Below are 18,704 nucleotides of genomic sequence, written 5' to 3'. Positions count from 1 at the left end.
ACTCGGCGAGGGGGAAGGGCGCCAGTCACGTTTTTTTTTTTGCCAAGCGAAACTGTCCAAACTAGGCAAATACCCTTGACGCAAGGACGCCGGCTCATTCCCACGGGGGTATCGAAATTTTGCTGGAGCCCACAAAAATCCGCTTCAAACAATTTCTGTCAACATTTGACTTTGAATGATTTTCAATGTTCGAATTCACGGGTCACCTTGATCTGACCGCAGAAATCGTGAGATTTCATCCCCATATCGGCAAAAGCCATTAAATCAATGTAAATGACTCAACTGGCGGTTTCTGTTCCTACTGATCATTTTTAAACAAGCCGGGCTAACTCAAATGTGCTATTTTAATCTGCCGCGGAGATTTTGACGTCATTGTTTGAAAAAACCAAATTTGCCTAAAATCTGGGATCAGTTAAATAAGGTTCCATATGCGTGTAGTTTTTTCTTCATCAGATATCAAAAAAGACAAAAATGTTGTTCCCAGAAAGGTTCAAAGAAAATGCGTTTAAGACACCTCCCAACAGAACACAGCCGCATCGATCTGACCTTTAAGATGCTTGTTTGGAATAAATTCTACATTTTGATTCTATGAAGTGGGTCAATCATCCGTGTACATTTTTAATGAAATCCAGAGCGAATATGACGGCAGACGTTGGCCTGAAATGTGCGTGATGGGTTGTACGTGAAGAAAAACAAAGTCCGGAGCGGCAAAAAAGGCCACCCCGGGCCATGAAATAATCGATACCTCTGCAGCACGGACGGCCATTTTGTGACACTTAACGAGCTCGGTGGCCGGAGTTCAGCAGAGGGACGACGCCCCCGCATGAAACCTCGGGGTAGATCTTATCTCGCCACAGAGGATCTTGTATTTACTTTTGATTTGAAAAAAATCAAACGTGAGCAGTAGCATAATAGTTTCTCCACCAAATACTTCACGCTATCAATATTTGTCATTCTGGTTGAATCTGAGGTATTCTCTTCCCTGGATCCGTCCATGTGAACCTACAAAGTCCACACAGGAAGTACTGAGCCCAAATTTGAACCCTCAGAACTGGAGGTACACCTGCTAACCACTGTGCTGTGATACGGCTAGTCTGGTAGTGAAAACCACATCAACATCGAGCAAGACGTTGTCAAAGCTAGGGACGATCGAGACAGGGACATTTGGTGCTCGAGACTGACACAAAGTCAAGTCCTTTGGAGGTTGATACAGAGAGAAGACCAAGACTTTTGAAGGTAGGGACAGAGACCAGACCATGACTTTTGAAAGTCGTGAGCAACCTAGACCAAAACTAAAGTGTGAGACTGCGACCAGACCATATGTCAATACCGAGACCAAACCATGACTTGTGGACCAAGACTTTTGGAGGATGATACAGTGAAAAGACTTTTGAAGGGATTGATCGAGACAAGAATATGACTTTCAGAGGTTGATACTGAAACAAGACCATGACTTTTGAAAGTCGTGACCAAAACAAGACCAAAACTATTGGAGATCGAGACAGAGACAAGACCTAGACTTTTGGAGGTCGAGACTGAGACAAGACTAAGACTTTTGGAGGTCAAGACTGAGACAAGACCACTACAAATTAGACAGGTACTACTTCAAATATAACTGCCGTGACAAGCAATGTTTTACGAAGAAAAAGGTCAATCTGGCCTGGTCCTCACCGGTTTTGATAAAAATAAATCCAAGACCAACCTGTCCGAGTCTGAGACAAGACCTAGTAAAAATGCCTTCAGACCTAGATGTTCAAAGAGCGGCTTTGAGAACGGTCTAGGTTTTCGTAAAAAAAAAAACATTCGAGTCCACCCTGTCCGAGATCGGGACAAACGATTTCGTTTGCGAGACAGGACCGAACCCCATAAAAAGCGTCGGAGACCCGGATTTGTCTCGAGAACTACACCGTATCCAGGATACATCCAGCAACACAAATCAAAGAAAAGTAGCGAGACATCGCATTGCCCAACACGCCGGTAGCATCGTAAATCAAACGTCGGAACGTTGAAATTCCTTCATCTCCTTCTTGTCTGATCGGCTTGTCGTTGCGTTTCAGGAAAACAACAACAATGCGGCTCATTCGAATGCAGATGCCTTTGTGGGCGCCGTTATCAGTCGCCATCGGCAAGGCGCCGTCGCGGTGACTCATGCGGGGAAGCGTGACATTTAGGGAATAATCAGTCTGCCATTTGCCTATTCTTCTTCTTCTTCCCTTTGTATCTCAATGTTGATAACATCGTCATCTGAGACATTCAAATTACAAATGGATGTTGAGGATCTTGCAGTCAGGGACACGAATCGAACGTTAAGTACACGCACCGTCAATTTTTGAAAACAATAAAGTATTTGGATTTTCCCATTTCTCTCCGTTTGAAGGCGGTCCGAGTTCAAACTATAGACAAAAAACACGTATTCCGAATCCATGAGTAAAACGTGCAAGTCAGGTGTCCCAGCGCTGCCGTTGCTAAGACACGCCGCATCAATCCCAAACGCAAGTGTCGATGATCTATTTTCAAACGCGGCAAAACGGCTGAGCTTTCATTTCCAAGCGTGTCCCAGAGGAACGGCGAACCAAAGTGGAAAAGATAATCAGCACTTTATCATTAAAAAAAAAAAAAATCTCGTTAGCAGATGATTTCCCTTCAAATGTTGGTGACGAGCGGCGACTTCCTTTCTTGTTCCGCTCATTTATTCTTTGTCCTTGTCTCGCCGCAAGGCCTCTGCCTTCTTCCCGCTTCGCTTTGAGGCCGAAATAACTGCTTTGTGATGAATAAAACGTAGTTGAGTGTTTTTGTGTCCGCAGACCAAATGGAGAGGCTAAAGGTTAAAAGCGCTAGCTGGCGTCTGACGTCTTGATTGCGTTTCTTCATCTGGGATTTTGTCCGCAACAACGCACGTCGTTTCAATCGGGTAATGTTCGTTCAAGGTATCATTGACGTAATAATAAGCCGCCGCGGGCTAATTGGAGATGACCGCTTACCCGCATTGGTGCGAGTGGAAAAGTTCCCGGGTTGAATCCCAGTTAACGAGGTTTGAAAAACCTTCTCGGAGGGAAAGGGGCGCCCGGGCTCATTAGCGCCACCGAGAAGAAGCGGGAGCCGAGCTGTGACCTGACCGCTCGCGCTTATAAGCTCGCGCCGGGATGCGTTAGCGCTAGCCATAGCGCAACTACCGGTGTGAAAAATGCTCTGGCTTTGGGGACACAAATTGTGTCTGTCCAGAGCGTCCGAATATTGGGGCTACTTGGGGCTGACGGGAACTTGCCTTGCTAAGGGGCGACGTACATGCTAATGCTAAAAAACGCTAGTCGTAGCCAGCGTTTCAAGCGGCCAACAAACTTCATTTTTCCTTTTTTACTTTATCGCAGGAGCCAGAATGTTTTGTGCTAGGACTCACTGCTATTCATAAATCCGTCCACGTAGTCTAAATCTCCGATGTCAGCTGAAGAAAAACAGCCCCAAAGCACGATGCCGTCACCGCTTCACCGTCGGTATGCTTTTCGTTTAATGCAGATATTTTGAGGGTGGATTTAGATCACTTATTTATTGTGTTTACTTTACTACTCCGACTTGTGCGTATTAGCATAAATAGCATCATTAGCATGTGTGTAAAGGAACAAGGCAGTCAACAATTACAACCCCTACTACAACCCATATATATATATATATATATATATATATATATATATATATATATATATATATATATATATATATATATATATATATATGAAATATTCACAAACACACACACACATATTTTTCTGCGGGCTAGCAAAACCTGGAGCCAGCCGTAATTGCGACTTATTTGGAAAGGTGAAATGTTTACCGTGGCGGTAAACCGCTTTGGAGTGTATTTTATTTATTTTTTTTGCCGCATTTGTGGCTCCAGTCTCAGTGGGACAAACCCCGCGGGACGCTGATGAATATTTCAGGGCGGCGGCGGCGGCGCGGAATCCGGTGTGGTCCCGCTCGCCGGAGGCCGGCACAATGAAAAACAAATTAGCAAAGCGGGAATCCTGCTGCTGAGCAAACGGCAGGAATTATGAGCGCGTTGATCAGAGGCACGGCGCGCAGAATTACGGCTTTAGTGATTTGGACGTAAAGGCACAACACCGACGGGACACTTTTTACAGCTTATTAGGATTTATTCGCCCCCGTAATTCACTTGGACGTTTATGGAAAGATCAAAAGTCAAATAAAAAATGCAGTTTATTTATCTAAATGAGCTATTTAGAACAACATATTTAAAATGTAATTGGATGATCTTTCTCTCGTCAATCTTCGGCAAACGGTTCCACTCATTTTTTCTCGACGCGAGGGGGGCTCCCACAATCCAAATCATACCACATCACATTATATAACATTATATAACACACACCCGGCCTGGTGACTCATTAACATTCCCTAGCAACTGGTGGATTAAGAGCTTTGCAGGTTAAAAAAAAAAAAAAAAAATGGCTGTAATCAAACGAGTCGATGACCTGCGCTCGGCCGGCTTCGACCTTCATCGTGTCGTTGTTGACTCAATTACAAACAAGCGCCTCTGCCTGAATTCATTTGTGGCAAAAATCCAGACCCTGGAAACGGACACTCATTTCAGCGTTATTTTATTTTGTATTTTGGAAGTGGATGAGAGCCAGAGGCGGGTGTGCCATTCAAAGTCGCATATGAAAATACAATTAAAACCGACTTTTAAATGTACCGCAAAGCAGCAGTAAAAGAAATGCACTGAACACAGTGTAAGTTTAAATTAAAAAACAAAAGGGACAATCAACATGGAAATTGTCTTGACAATAATATGCTCTGGCGGCCATTTTGTCGCCGGCTCACGCCCGATAACGACGTCACACTTGCTAAGGGCCCAGTTAACAACCGATAACAGTCGTCAATGTCACATGATCCAACTCAGAAAACAGGTGTGCCGTGATTGGCCTCTACTGGAGCGAGTGTCATCTTATTTTTAGGTGACGGACAGTGACAAAATGGCCGCTCCCTGACATTTTGACCCCCCCTCCCCCCTCCATTAAGAGCTGAAGAAAAACAGCCCCAAAGCATGATGCCGCCTCCACCATTTATTTTCTAATGCTATGAGAGGAACGGCACAGTTGTCTTTTCAAATCAAGAGCAAATTAAATGGAACATGAAGCAAAAATATTGGTTGATTGTGTTATTGTGATTCCTTTGCAAAATATTATATGCCTCTATTTAGCAACATCATTTTCTGGGAGAGCCATATGAAATAAAAACTATGTCCAAAAAAAAAAAAATTCACATGGGCTACGGGTACAAACACGTGGGTTTCAAAGCAGTTCGGCGGAATAGCTTTCAAGTTGACGGGCTCAACCATGAACCAATCGGAATGCAGAACTCCACCCCACCGCTAAATTCACATTTTCCAGGAGATGATAACGACGTCACGGGTTCCTAAAACCAAAGTCAACTTTAGTGCGGAGTCGGCGAAACGTCACGCGGCCTTGAACTCCCGGAGGCGCTGCCGATCTTTTTGCGTCCACCTTGACGGTGTGCCCTATTAGCGCGCTGGCATTAGCGACCGCCCGGGCGTGATTAATGACGGGAGCGGCCACCTTTTTTTTTTTTTTTTTTTGTCGCGTAATCCGGAGGAAATCCCGGAGCCGCTCCGTTTGCGTGGAACAAATGAGGACGTGGGATGAAGCCGTCAAGAGGCGGCTTAACCCTCGGGAGACGTCGACAAAACGCCGTCGACTGAGCGGGACGTGAATGAAAGGCGCGGTCGCTTTTGCAAACTTGCTCCTAATTGGTCCCTTGAGATTCATGGAGGATAAGTTCAAGAACGCGTTTTTAGCGTCATTTCTAGGGATTTTTTTTTTTATTTTTTTTAAACAAATGCAAACGTCTAATTTTTCAATCAAGCCTTACGTGATTTGGAGGTTTGACGAAGACTTGTTTAGGGTTTCAAGACAGTGCTGGGCTTCAAAGTTACGGCTTCAAGGAAGGATCAAAATTTCCAGTTAGGGTTCGAAGATGTCTTTTTTTTAATGTTTTTTTTGGAATAAGCGTGAAGACGTGAAGGTTTAAAAAAATAAGGTCAAATTAGGGTTTCAAATTGGAGTTGAAATGGTTTAAAATTTGGATTTCAATTATTGGCTAGGGTTTTTAAATTATTCAAAAAATATGTATACTGTAGTGTAATAATTGTATACTATAAAATAATGGAATAATATTCAAATCACAGTTAGGTTTTGATGTGTGTTGGGGTTTGAAATAATAAAGATGAAGTTAGGGTTTAAAATTCCGATTTCAAGCCTTGTTTAGGGTTTTTAAATGATTTAAAATATAAAATAATAATAATATACTATACCATAAAATAAGGTAAAATGATTTAAGTCAAAGTTTAGGTTCTCAAGTGTGTTACAGTTTTCAATTTAGAGTTTAAAGAAGAGTTTAGGGTTAAAATTTGTATTTTAAGTCTTGTTTAGGGTTGTACAAATATTTTTAGATAAAAATAATAGTATAGTATAATAATTGGACTGCAAAATCATGGAAACTTAGGTTCGATTAAGGTTTTTAAATGACCTAAAATGTACATAAAATGACTCTTTATTTTATAATTAATAATTATAAATGAATAATAATTTAATTTAATAATTATAAATTCGTGTTTAAAGACGATTTTAAGGGCGGAAAATGTCAAGCCTTGGTTGGGGTTTTCAAACGACCTAAAACATATAGAAAAAATACGATTTGATTCAGGGCTTAAGTTCTGAAAAGGAGTCAATCGGAGGCCCGCGGCAAAAGTTGAAAGAGGGTTTGGAGCGGCGTGACATTTGTAAAGTGGCACGTTTGATTGCGCGCCACTTTATTGGTGATTTTGAGCCGCGCCGCTAATGACTTTTGGCTAAACAGGCAGTTGATAAAGCAGCAGAAGGCACTTGGCAAGGAGCGCCGTTCCTCCTGACGACCGCTCGTCCTTTGCCGCTTATTGCCGCTTCTTTATTTGCTGCTTTCTTTCCCTTGCGTGCCGCCTTGCTTCATTTCCTCCTTCCTGTTTTTTTTTCATTTGTATTTTTTTTAAATCAAGACGCGGCTCCGGCCTATCGGTGCCATAAATATCCTTGCGACCCGTGTTCTTCTGTTTTCTTTTGATTCTTTGTGGCTGATTCATTTGATTAATGTTCAATTTACAGAAGTTAGCCTGGGTGTTTTATTTGGTCTGAGAACTTGTCGCGCGGTTATTTCTCTCGTTCGCGCGCATGCATTACTCAAGTCAACAACGCAAATGATGTTTTGATTGGTCCTCTACATCAGCGCCGCACGTTCACCCGCATTTTTTTTTTTCCCGCGCCTTCCGCTGCCGCACGTTAGCCGAGCCGACGACGAAGGAACCGGCGCCTCGCTCGAGACTTTTGAACGGCCGCTCGAAAGAGATACGTGCTTTTGACTTGAAATCGATTCCCGGCAGGACCGCCTTCTCTTTCTCTCTTTTGTCTAGCCATTGATTATCCCTTTAAAACGGGAATTTTGATGCAGACGCCTACACTCAACAACACCGCTTCCCCAAAAAAAGAGGTCAAGCGCGCTCGTTTCAAGTTGTTCATTCCTGACTCCAAGTACAAGTAATGAAAAAACGAGACGGAAGAGATGAATCAACATTGTGTAAATCAACTAAATAAATCTACTTACTAAGGTCATTATTTGAATTTCCTCCCAAAAAATACCTATTCATTGAGCATGTGCCTTATAACCCGGTGCGCCCTACAGTATAATGTATATTTCCTAAAATATACCTGCTCATTGAGACTGTGTAACCTGGTGCACCTTTTAAAATCAGCGCGATTTATAATCCCGTGCAGGCGATGTATGGAAATACCCCAAAATATCCCTGTTGATCGAGACCGTGCCTTATAATCCGGTGCGCTTTTTCCAGTGCGCCTCATAACCCGGTACGCCCTATGTATGGAAATATTCCAAAATACACTTATTCATAGAGACCACGCTTTATAATACGGTGCATTTTATCACCTAGTATGCCCTGCGTATGGAAATAGCCCCAAATATACCTGTTCATCAAGACCGTACTTTATAATCCGGAGCACTCTATAAATCTTTATAACCCGGTACACCCTGCGTATGGAAATACCCCAAAACATGTCTGTTCAGAAAGACGGTCCCTTATAATCCGGTGTGTGTGATAATTTGGTGCACCCTGCAAAGTTTCTGGAAATTTCCAAAAATATGCACGTTCATTGAGACGGTGCCTTACAATAACTGGATATTTACAAAAATGACCTTTTCATTGAGAGTCCCCATTATGTAACTCGGTGCACTTGAAAGTATATCATATATGAATATTTCACAAAATATACCTGTTCATCGAGACTATGCATGATAATCCCAAGGGCTTTGTGACGCAACGCACCTCATAACCCGGTGCACCAAATAATCCGGCGCGCCCTATATCCAGGTGCGTCCTGCGTATGGAAATATCTCAAAATATACCCATCGGCTGAAACTGCGGCGCGCCTCCTACTCTGAAAAATACGGTACATTTCAAATAATCGGGGAGGAAAAAAAAAAATCCGAGTGGCCGCGAAAGTATCCCAACACATGTCAAAGCGTCTCGACGGCAATGTCGTTAATGAATTCCTGGCGCCGGCGAACGCGACAGCAGGCTAACAGGCCGTGCGCACATTTGCACGATCTTGACATTCGGTATTAAGCGACTAACGACATTCCCTTTTTCCCAAGCAGCTGTCTCGTCCCATTCCCCTTCCTCCCGCTCATCTTCCTCGCCACATGAGCGATTTTCATCCACTTCCGCCGTCGCCGTCGAGTATTTCAAAGCGGGGCTGCGCCTCGTGACGGATGGCGATGGGAGAAATCAATGCGAGGAGTCACGCTATGGGATTTTCTAATCAGCCAATACTGTCAGCCATTTTTCTGGCTTCATTAAATCCAGGATTTTTCGGGCCCCGCCTCCCTTCGGTTCACCCGGGAAGTCGCGCAAAGGCTGCGCGATATCATTTCGGGATATCAGGTGCGGCCGTATATCACTTAAAACGACTGCGGGGAAATGAAATTAACGGAATTGATTCGGAAACGGCGGGGCGCATCCGTCACCGTCCGGACGACGCGGGCGCTGCGTTACGATCCGGCCGAACGGAAGCCATTCGAATATCAAGTATCTTTCATCAGTTTTTTCAATTGCTCGATGTAACGACGAAAAATAGCTAATTTACATCTATTTTGCAAAACGAAAGGGGATTATTACATATTGACAGCGCAATAGCATAAATAATCAAAATTATACGGTAAAATCGGAGGTTTTTGATTTGTGCGTCCCTCTCAAAGTGAAAAAAAATGTTTGCAAAAGTGATTTTTCATTGAACATAAATCTTAGTGTATTTTCATCCAGGACAAAAATTTAAATCTGAAAGTGTGCGCAAATGGACAATTTTAGGTCTTGAAACGATTAATCGATGATCAAAAATGATGGGTTACATTTGTAATTGGTTGTGGACGAATCTTTGCACCTCTACAGCAAATGTTACATTCGCGACGACCGTACTGAATAGATGAATGGAATCCATCTTGATGGATCGTGAAATGTTGAAATCGATCTTGGCGTGTCACTCGACGAGAAAAGATGGATCGGAATGGATCGGGTAACGTTGTAACCGTGGACCAGGGATTTGGATGGGAATGCGAGTCAGAAGGTACAAAGTAAACACAAATTGAGCCCGCAGAAGAGCGGAAAAGCCTTTTGGAGAAGCCCCCCGTGCGGGCAGGCGGGAGAGTGCCAAAGGGGACCCGAGCGTGTCCCATGCGCCGCGGGCTTCTGAGCGAGGACGCCCGGCAAACAATTACGTTTCTCTTTTGCATGCTAGCCGGCCAGCGCGAAAGCCGCCGTCCGTCCACGCCGTGTCGGGAGCGGGAACGCGGCCCCGGGAAGACTTTCGTGTCTCGGGCTATCCGCCGTGCGCGGTCAGAGGCTAATTGCGGATTGAAAAGCCCAGTGTCGGCCGGCTGCCAGGAATAGCAATGAGGCGGGCGGGAGGAATGCGCGCGGGCCAGATGTTTGCAAGTCAGGTTGTGTAAGACGGGAGTGAGTCATGACCGGTCGCGGGGCAGACAACACCAAGCGGGATGCTGCTTGGCGGTTGGTCCTGCTAACTTGGGCAGGACCCACTCAACCTGGCTAAGAGGGTTTTATTTATATATATATATATATATATATATATATATATATATATATATATATATATATATACATACACACATATATATATATATATATATACATACACACACACACAGACGCACACACGTACATGTGTTAGAGGTGTGATTACAACTGAGTCAAGATCTAGACTTTTGTTTTTTTTCGGGTTCGATTCCGAGGCTGTTGGGCGGCCCACCGAGTGGCAACAAGACGCCGGCGCTTAAAGGATTCCCGAACGGCGGCGCGGAAGGCTTAGCGAGAGCTCAATCAGCAAGACGACTTCATTGACAAGTGCAAGACGAATCTCCCGCGGCGCGTTTGATCTCGTCGGCGCAAGGCGCAGCCTCTCGGGCTCCCACGGGGGATGCGATTCCACGGGGGCGCCCGCGCTAATGCGAAGAGTGTTGCGTTGTTTGATGAGAGATGCTTGCGTGTTTTTGCTCCGTTCGACGCCCTCAAAGCGCGCAAGAGAGGCTCATTACGCTTTATACCTATGCGTGTGGGAGCGCCCGACATGACGGCAACACTTACGGTAAATAGAATATTACGTGTAGGGGTTGCGTTTACATCAGTGTCGATTTGGATCAGATCCCGATTGGCATCGCAGTGCCGTGAAATTTTTCTGGAGAAACAAATGGACTAATTTTCCATATATATTTATTATTTTGTAAAGTATATAAAAAAAAGCAAATAAAAAGCACGGACGGGAGCATGTTAGGTCGAGCAAATAAGGCGCCTGGGGGCCGCATTCCATTCTGACGGAAGAAAGACGCAGCGCCATAGTTGACGCTGAAAGTGACAAATGTGTCATTGGGAGTCCCCGGCGGCTGTCAGCATCGCACATCTGATGTGGCGAGTCCCCGTCGCCCCGACGCTCAAACGTGGCAGCTTTCAAGTCAACATTTTCAAAGTGGCATACTCAGACGTGGAACACTTGTTGTGTGTAAAACAGACTTTTTTTTTAACGCTTATCCCCACTTATGATGCGGATTTTACGTTTTCAGTTGTGAGTGCTAGCTAGTCTTAAAAAAAGTCGGCTAGCTTAATGCAGAATACGAAATGTCATAGGTGTGCTGACAAAGTTAGCGTTGGTGTTGCGATTGTTACAATTTTTAAAGTCATTGGCAGTGAATGTGTTTTTTTTAGAAAATGGCTGATTGTTTTTGTTTTCCTGCCAGTAATGTGTATATATATATATATATATATATATATATATATATATATATATATATATATATATATATATATATATATATAATATTTGGTAAGGGCCAATGACCAACAGTGACAAGCAGAATTAACAGATTCACTGCCAGCCCGTAAAAAATGACGTCTATAGTGACGTCTTCACTGGCAGTGAATGAGTAAAAATTATGCGTTCCATTCATTGATTCCGCTCAGAATAGCCCATCAAAATATTTCTCATTCATAACAGGAACTGTCCTTGGTTACGCGGGAAGAATCGGAGCTGTCCGCGGTACCGCGGAAGAGAGTTGCGCTATTTGACGCCTTCGGGCTCCAAAACCAAAACAAAACTGGTTTGTTCGGACTTTGAAATCTCTTTGGCCGCTTTGCCTTTAATTATTTTAATGATTTTCCAACTTGGAGGCAAGGTGCAATCCAGCCAAACAACATCACACGCCAGCAGGAGGGAGTGAGAAAAAAAAAAAAAAAAAGGTAGTAAAGCCGTGAATGAAACACAGTGCTTGTGTAACATCCACCCAAGCGGATATCTCTTCCCACACAGGAGTTTACTTTTCATATGCAAATAAAGCTCAAGGTCTTTTCTCTACAATCTCTCCCAGTGCGTGACGAGTGTGTGTGTGTGTGTGTGTGTGCGCGCGCGTGTGCGTGTGTGTGTTAACGCAGCGGATCCAGCAACTTCATCACTTTTAAGAATGCAACGGGAGCTAACACTTTCTCTTGGCAGGAGAGACGAAAGAATACTATTTAGTATGTTTGATGACATGTAGGGATGCCCGCAGCGGTGCCTGAGCATAATTCACATTTGACGTCACTTTATTAATGACAGTGTGACAAAAAAGCGGGAAAAGGCTCATAAAAATGCATGATGTTTTAAAGCGGGGATATGCGATAAAGAATATATAAAATATGCTTTAATATCTGTATGCAAAGTATTTCTTTCTGAAGTGACACTGCCACTAGTGGCCTGGCATACATATTACGGAACTTGTGTCAATATTACACATTCAAATAAATTCTAGTTAACAGTTATATATCCGCTATTTATTTGTGCCCTGATAATATTGCATATTTTAAGCACTGTTTTGTTTTTTTTTTAAATGGTATGGGTTACATAAAACAGACCGTGTTTAAGTTTGCACGCGTCCATTAGCTCGTCCTTGGCATTTTGGATGATCCGTTTGCATTCATCACTTATCGCTTAAGGTAACTGAACAATTAAGTGTTTTCTGATCAATTAAGTTCATCAATTACTTTGGTACTTACTTATTTACTTCATTATCCTTAATTTACCAGCCGTTTTTAGCCCAGTCTATAGCAAAACACCGACAGAACATTAAGGATATTTTTTATGTATATATGTATATTTGTGTGTGTGTGTGTATACATTTGGGGAAAAAAAAAAAAATAGCAATACATCGTCAGGGATGAATAAATTAACAGGTTAAAATGCCCACCGATATATACACTAATTGTTGCTTGTATGGTCTATATTGCAGATTTTTCGTCCTCACGGGTAGGTCTTACTCAAACGACGGGCTATAAATGAGAACGCCTAACACGGTGTGAACTTTAATGCCTTCCTCTCAGAGGAAGGCTGTTGACTTTCCCTTTCATTGATTTCCTTTCTTTGGCCTTTACAACAGCATCTCTCTCATTGCTTGGTGTAGATGATTTTTTTGAAACATTGAAATGTGTGTTGGGTATTCATATGATGTTATCCCGATGGCACGTGAAGGTCACCTCTGCGCACCCGCCGTTGTTTGTCCAGCAGAGGCGAGAAGCGCGACACTCTTGTTTTTTTTGTCTTGTTTTGGTGGGGGGGTGGATTTATATTCAGCCCAATCATCAGACAAGCTGTCACCATTGAAGGATGGCGAAGGTTTTATTGCATTTTGCTGTTTTTGCGGCAGGACTTTGCTGGACTACAAAGTGGGCTTGCTTTGTCACACTGTGTTTACTTCAACAAACTTATTTCATATTCTATTACATGCACAGACTGGCATATACTAAAAAAATTGTGTATATATATATATATATATATATATATATATATATATATATATATATATATATATATATATATAATATAGTGAATAAAGTATGCATGTGTGAAATATCAAGTGATGAGCTGACTGCTTTAATCTCACTTAGCAATTATCAGCTTCTTACATGTGTGAAATCAAATCGTACATCCTTTATTTTTTTTTTTTTACCACACAGTTTCATACCTTTTGTTCCAGATGCACGCGATACCTCATGTCATCTCATCAAGGCTGAGCTGACATTTGCTACAACGTTGATCCTCCCGCAGCAGTTTCCGGACCTTTAAACGCATTGATTACGCTGACAGCGTATTGCGTCAACATGTCCGCCCACGCGCATCACACGTGACCGAGCGCTCGTTAATTGCGGAGCCGGCACTAAGTCGCGACGAACACGATTCGGGGGACGGCTGCTCGTAAATCAACGCTTTTTGACGTCTCCGTTCCTGACGGTTCCGTATTGCAATCAAGGTGTTTAATGGCTTTGAATGGAACACCTGTTTCCCCCTCAATCGTTTCCCCCGCGTAGACGATGTTAATCAACCGCAAATGACTAAACGCCGAGAAATTATACGAGATGAGGAAGGCCGGAGAAAGAAAGGAGTGCTGGAACTACTTGATGTATTGAATATGTCACCATTTATTTAGGTTTGTACATATATACAGGTATACGTATATAGATATTAACCTAGATATTAATTTGTATCATAATATATTTATAGCTATTAATAAGTCTATATGTATTGATCAACGTATATATCTATCTATACAGCTATAGCTATTGATCTATTTATCTATATGTACTCTATAGCTACGTGTCAATGTATGTATCACTTTTTAATCTATATGTATCTATATGTATTGATCTACGTATCTATACATACATAACATATGTACACACACACACACATATTATATCTATCTTTACCTTCCGATATGTACTGTTTCTATAACTATTAATCCATGTATTTATCTATGTCGGAGGGCGATAGTCCATTGATTTTGATTGGCATTCGATTCTTCGCAATATTGTGGTCGTTTATTTGGCTTTCTGAATGAGGTGATGTTAGACACGGCCCAAGTTTCCCCCCATTTTTTTTTTTATATCAGACTTCAAGAAAGAACTTTTCTTTTCACCCTGCGTGAACTTGTTCAGTCGCAGACGTCCAATCATCCTCTCCGGGGCAAAGGAATATGCCGAGCTTATTTCGAAAAGCACTTTGGAATATGATCATTTCCATTTGCGATCTGGCCCACCAGCAAAAACAACAATTAGCGTTTTCCGCCATAACGGAAGGAGGGCGTTAATGGCTGCGCCTTTAAAGGCTGCACTCACCACCGCTATGGTCCGTGCGCATTACGTTCAATTGCTCTTCAAGGCTGCACAAATGCAGTCATTAGCAAGCCATTGCCATACATAGACAATAATTACCGTCAGTAGGATTCTTTATCACTGATTACATACCTTGAATGCATCTCAGTCGCATGAGTAAATTGCACACTAGTGTGTATATACTGTGTGTGTGTGTATATATATATATATATATATATATATATATATATATATATATATATATATATATAAATATATACATACATACATACATACTGTACATACACAGAGACAAAAAAGTATCATCTATTAAGAGGTATCATATATTCCATTTCAATTTCATACTCTACATTCTTTGAGGTGTTACCAGTATATAGAGTGCACTCATATACACTGATATTATTCATAATAATAGTAAAGATTATTATTTATTTTTTTTATTATTACAACATTGGGCCAATATCGTCATATACCAAGGGTATTGGAATTAGTTTTACTAACACAAAGTACAAGTTACAAAATCTAGAGCTTTCCTTTGAAATATGTTGTTTATCAAATGTATTAGTGTTTATCGGTACGATTGCTAAGGATGACCCTGAAACAGTTGAACACTCGTATCACACTGAAAGTGGTATCTCTATTTATGATGAATTTTGGTGACTTTTCTGTGTGTGAAGATGTATACACGGGAATCCGGAACTAAACTCCTCCAAGGCTCTCATCCATCGTCTCCCTCGTGTCCTAACACTTTTGTCCATTTCGCTTTATGTGCAAATTAGAAAATGTAAACTTCTCCGAAGTTTTGCCGTGATTTAAAGGCCGCCCGGTTGTTCTTTGCATGTTAAACGCCGCGCACTGTGTCAATTACCTTTTACGATCTAATCAAGCGGGACATTAGCGGCTAGCTTTGAGCGGCGCGATAACCTTGGCGAGGACGCACAAAGACGTCCCTCTTATCAAGCACCTCGCCGCCGCGCTTCTTTCTCATGCGCCTCGGGTACGGAACGAGACGGCCAATAAAGGAATTTCATGCTAAATCCGAGCGGCGGCCTGCCTGCGCGCGTCTGGGTTATTTCGGGCCCGGCGCTGAGAGAACAAATGGAACGGGACAATGTGACCGTGTGCTTTTCTGACAAGTCCAACTGTGATAATGTCGCCGCAACATTAAAGTAATCATTAGCTGGTGTGGGAATATGACGCCATTCAAAAGACTTTTTTCAAGGCAATATAATCAGGTGCAGTTTGGATCCGAAAAGATATTTCATTTCTAAATTGTCATGACAAGATAGTGTTATACAGTACGGATGGGGACACAAATGATCACATTAGAGCTACCGGGGAATAGTGCTATTAGAGCTAGCGGTTGCAGCTAACAGCTAGCGGGCTAATATGGAGGGAAGATCTGTAGCTGCGAACACATCTGCGTCTCCTCGCGAGTAAAAAGAAGCTAAACGCTCGTCTTCCTTCTTTGTGTGTTGTTCATTAAATTTTCTAAGTTGATTGTACCCGACAGTTGGCATATCGGGACATCTAGATCTGCTTTTCAAATGACCTGTCGTTGATTTTGGGGGGTGGGTTTTTCGTGTTACAAGTTCGAGTGGTATCAGGGCTTGGTATCAGTGAGGAACTCAGGAAAGCTGATATCAAACATGACTAATATTATATAGATTTGTATATTTTACACGAGGCTAACAGCTAGACATTGCTGGCCTTCAACTTAGGCTTTTTAGCAGCACTGTTCGATTTACATCACACAGTTAATCCACTTTTCGTTGTGCATTACGTTAGCCTGTACTTGACAACTCCCATGCAGCGTGCATGCACATCAGGCAGACTGCCTCTCTGGAGTAAAAGGCTTGGCTGAGCAATTGTGCACGCCGCATTAGCATATCTGGCCGCCCGAGTACATGAAACGCAGGTGAAGCACGACTGGGGTGGCGTCTTATCACTTTTGTTTAGAGCACAAAAAAGCTAACGCGGAAGGCGTTCGCTTCATTTCCTGCCGCCTACAACAACGGGGGTCACGTTGTGGTCTTTTTCTTTTTTTTGCTCAGCGGGATCTTCGTTTTAATTGCCTGCTCGGGTTGGCGGGCGCACCCTGTAATCTCTGTTGTCAGAAGCTTGTAAAGTATTTTCTAAGGACGCCATGTTTACGTGGAGACAACGAACGAGCGAGTCTGTTCATTTAGCCGTAACGGGAACACAAAGGCAACACGCAGGCTGGATGATTTCAAAGTCGTTTTCCATGGTTTTGTATCTCAAAAGAAGATTTAATACCCCGATGCGGGAGCCTCATATTACCTTACGTTGAGCATATAAAAGCTGTTTAAAAAAATGGATGCGCAACTAGGAAACCAAGACTGCTGCTTATGTAAAGAAACAGCTTTTGAAGAGCTCTCTCCTGGTTGCATCTGGACTAAAATATAGTCTACTTTTTGGCACTGAATTGTCAAATGTACCACAGGTAGCGCTCTAATCAAAATCACCTTGATCAAGTCCAAGTCAAGTTCTGATCACAGAGGTCAGAGTCCAACTAAAGGTAGAGTCAAAAAGGTCAGTCTCAGTCAAGTCCGTGGCAGAAATCAAAGTCAAAGTCAAGTTTGAGTCCACAAGGTTTAAGTTCGAGTCTAGATGACCTCGAGAATAAACCTTAAGACAGGCAAATACCATTTTCACAACTGCAAAATCTTGTTCGTGGTGCCCGAAATAGTCACCTTACAAAATCTGCAGGCTGCTTCATGACTTTATTTTAAAACGTTGTGACTAACTCAAAGTATAACCCCCGAATTGGCTGACATGAGAAACAAAAAGAGTACCCGTTGCCGCTGCCGTGCAGGTTGCCCAATCGGATGACTATTTTGACGCCGAGGAGGCGAGTCAAGTCCGAGTCTGGACTTGACTACAACAGCTTTGCTCAGGTTCAGATTACCCAATCGGATGACTATTTTGACGCCAAGGAGGCGAGTCAAGTCCGAGTCCGGACTTGAATACAACAGCCTTGGTCAGGTGGTGTGAGAAACCGCGAGGCGCACGACAAGTCTTGCAAAATCCCAGACCTGGTAAACACGACCTGCCCCGGCACGAAAACGGGAACGTGCCAGTTTTTCTGCCGCTCGCACGAGCGCCCGTCTCCAAAAATAGGGCCCCAAGAGTGATGCAAGAGAAGAAACAGTTTGTGTATATCTGGCAAGCATAGCGAGTGATGAGCAAGTGAGATGTGTGCACCGTGTCCGCATATCGGGCCAACAATGTGATTAGCATTTCGATGATTGAGTCAGAGGCTTATTGCATTTCATTTCGCAGACTCAAAGAGTAACTCCGACGCATTCAGATGGTCCGAGGTTATTATGTCGACGGCCCAAAGGCCCCCCCCCATGCTTTTTTTTTTTTTTTTTTTTGTAACTCCTAGCCTCCATTTCCATTCATGCCGCGTTGCCCGTCTGCCTCTCTCTCATCTCCCGGCTCGCCGACGCGCAAATAACATTTAATAGCGCGGACATTGTGCTCCGTCACGCAGGCCAACTGCATTAATTTCAGCTCATTTGCCGCCCCTTCTCCGGCAAAAATAAACCCCCGGCGTTGTTCGTGCTGATTACCTCCAAACAAGGAGGCGATGCGTGTCGCGGCCGAGTCCGCCGATCATGTGAAAGACACGTTGACGCACGTTTGTAATGGTTGGGACAGAAATTCTTGTTTTGGAACCAATTGTGGCTGTTTCGCTATGACAAAACACCTTTTCAATGCCCTGAACATCTGGCAGTTCCTGACTGAGAAGAAAATCGGCCACTCACCTGAATTAGGCCCCTGTGATTTTTTTTTCCCCCCTTTTCCGAGACGTGGTGGGGATGACGAAGCTGTGGAGGATCTCAGAAGAATCCTTCCAGGAATGCGTGAACGTCTTGCAGAGGAAGATGGCAAA

General features: G+C 43.1%; 1 protein-coding gene across 2 annotated transcripts in view; it reads right to left on the bottom strand.

Moving 5' to 3' along the window:
* The window catches only part of LOC148408048 (serine/threonine-protein kinase H1 homolog), a 75,271-nt gene that overhangs the window by 47,037 nt on the left and 9,530 nt on the right, over nucleotides 1–18,704 (bottom strand). For both annotated transcript variants that reach the window (XR_015863675.1, XR_015863676.1), the window contains exon 3: nucleotides 18,577–18,683. The gene's annotated coding sequence lies outside the window, so the exon portion shown is untranslated. The remainder of the gene's footprint in view (nucleotides 1–18,576; nucleotides 18,684–18,704) is intronic.

The sequence above is a fragment of the Hippichthys cyanospilos genome, chromosome 19, assembly GCF_059441005.1.
Source record: "Hippichthys cyanospilos isolate Australia breed blue-spotted pipefish chromosome 19, RoL_Hcya_1.0, whole genome shotgun sequence".
Classification (NCBI taxonomy): Eukaryota; Metazoa; Chordata; class Actinopteri; order Syngnathiformes; family Syngnathidae; genus Hippichthys; species Hippichthys cyanospilos.
Note: the sequence above shows the minus strand (reverse complement) of the source record. Positions and strands in the feature narration are given on the sequence as shown.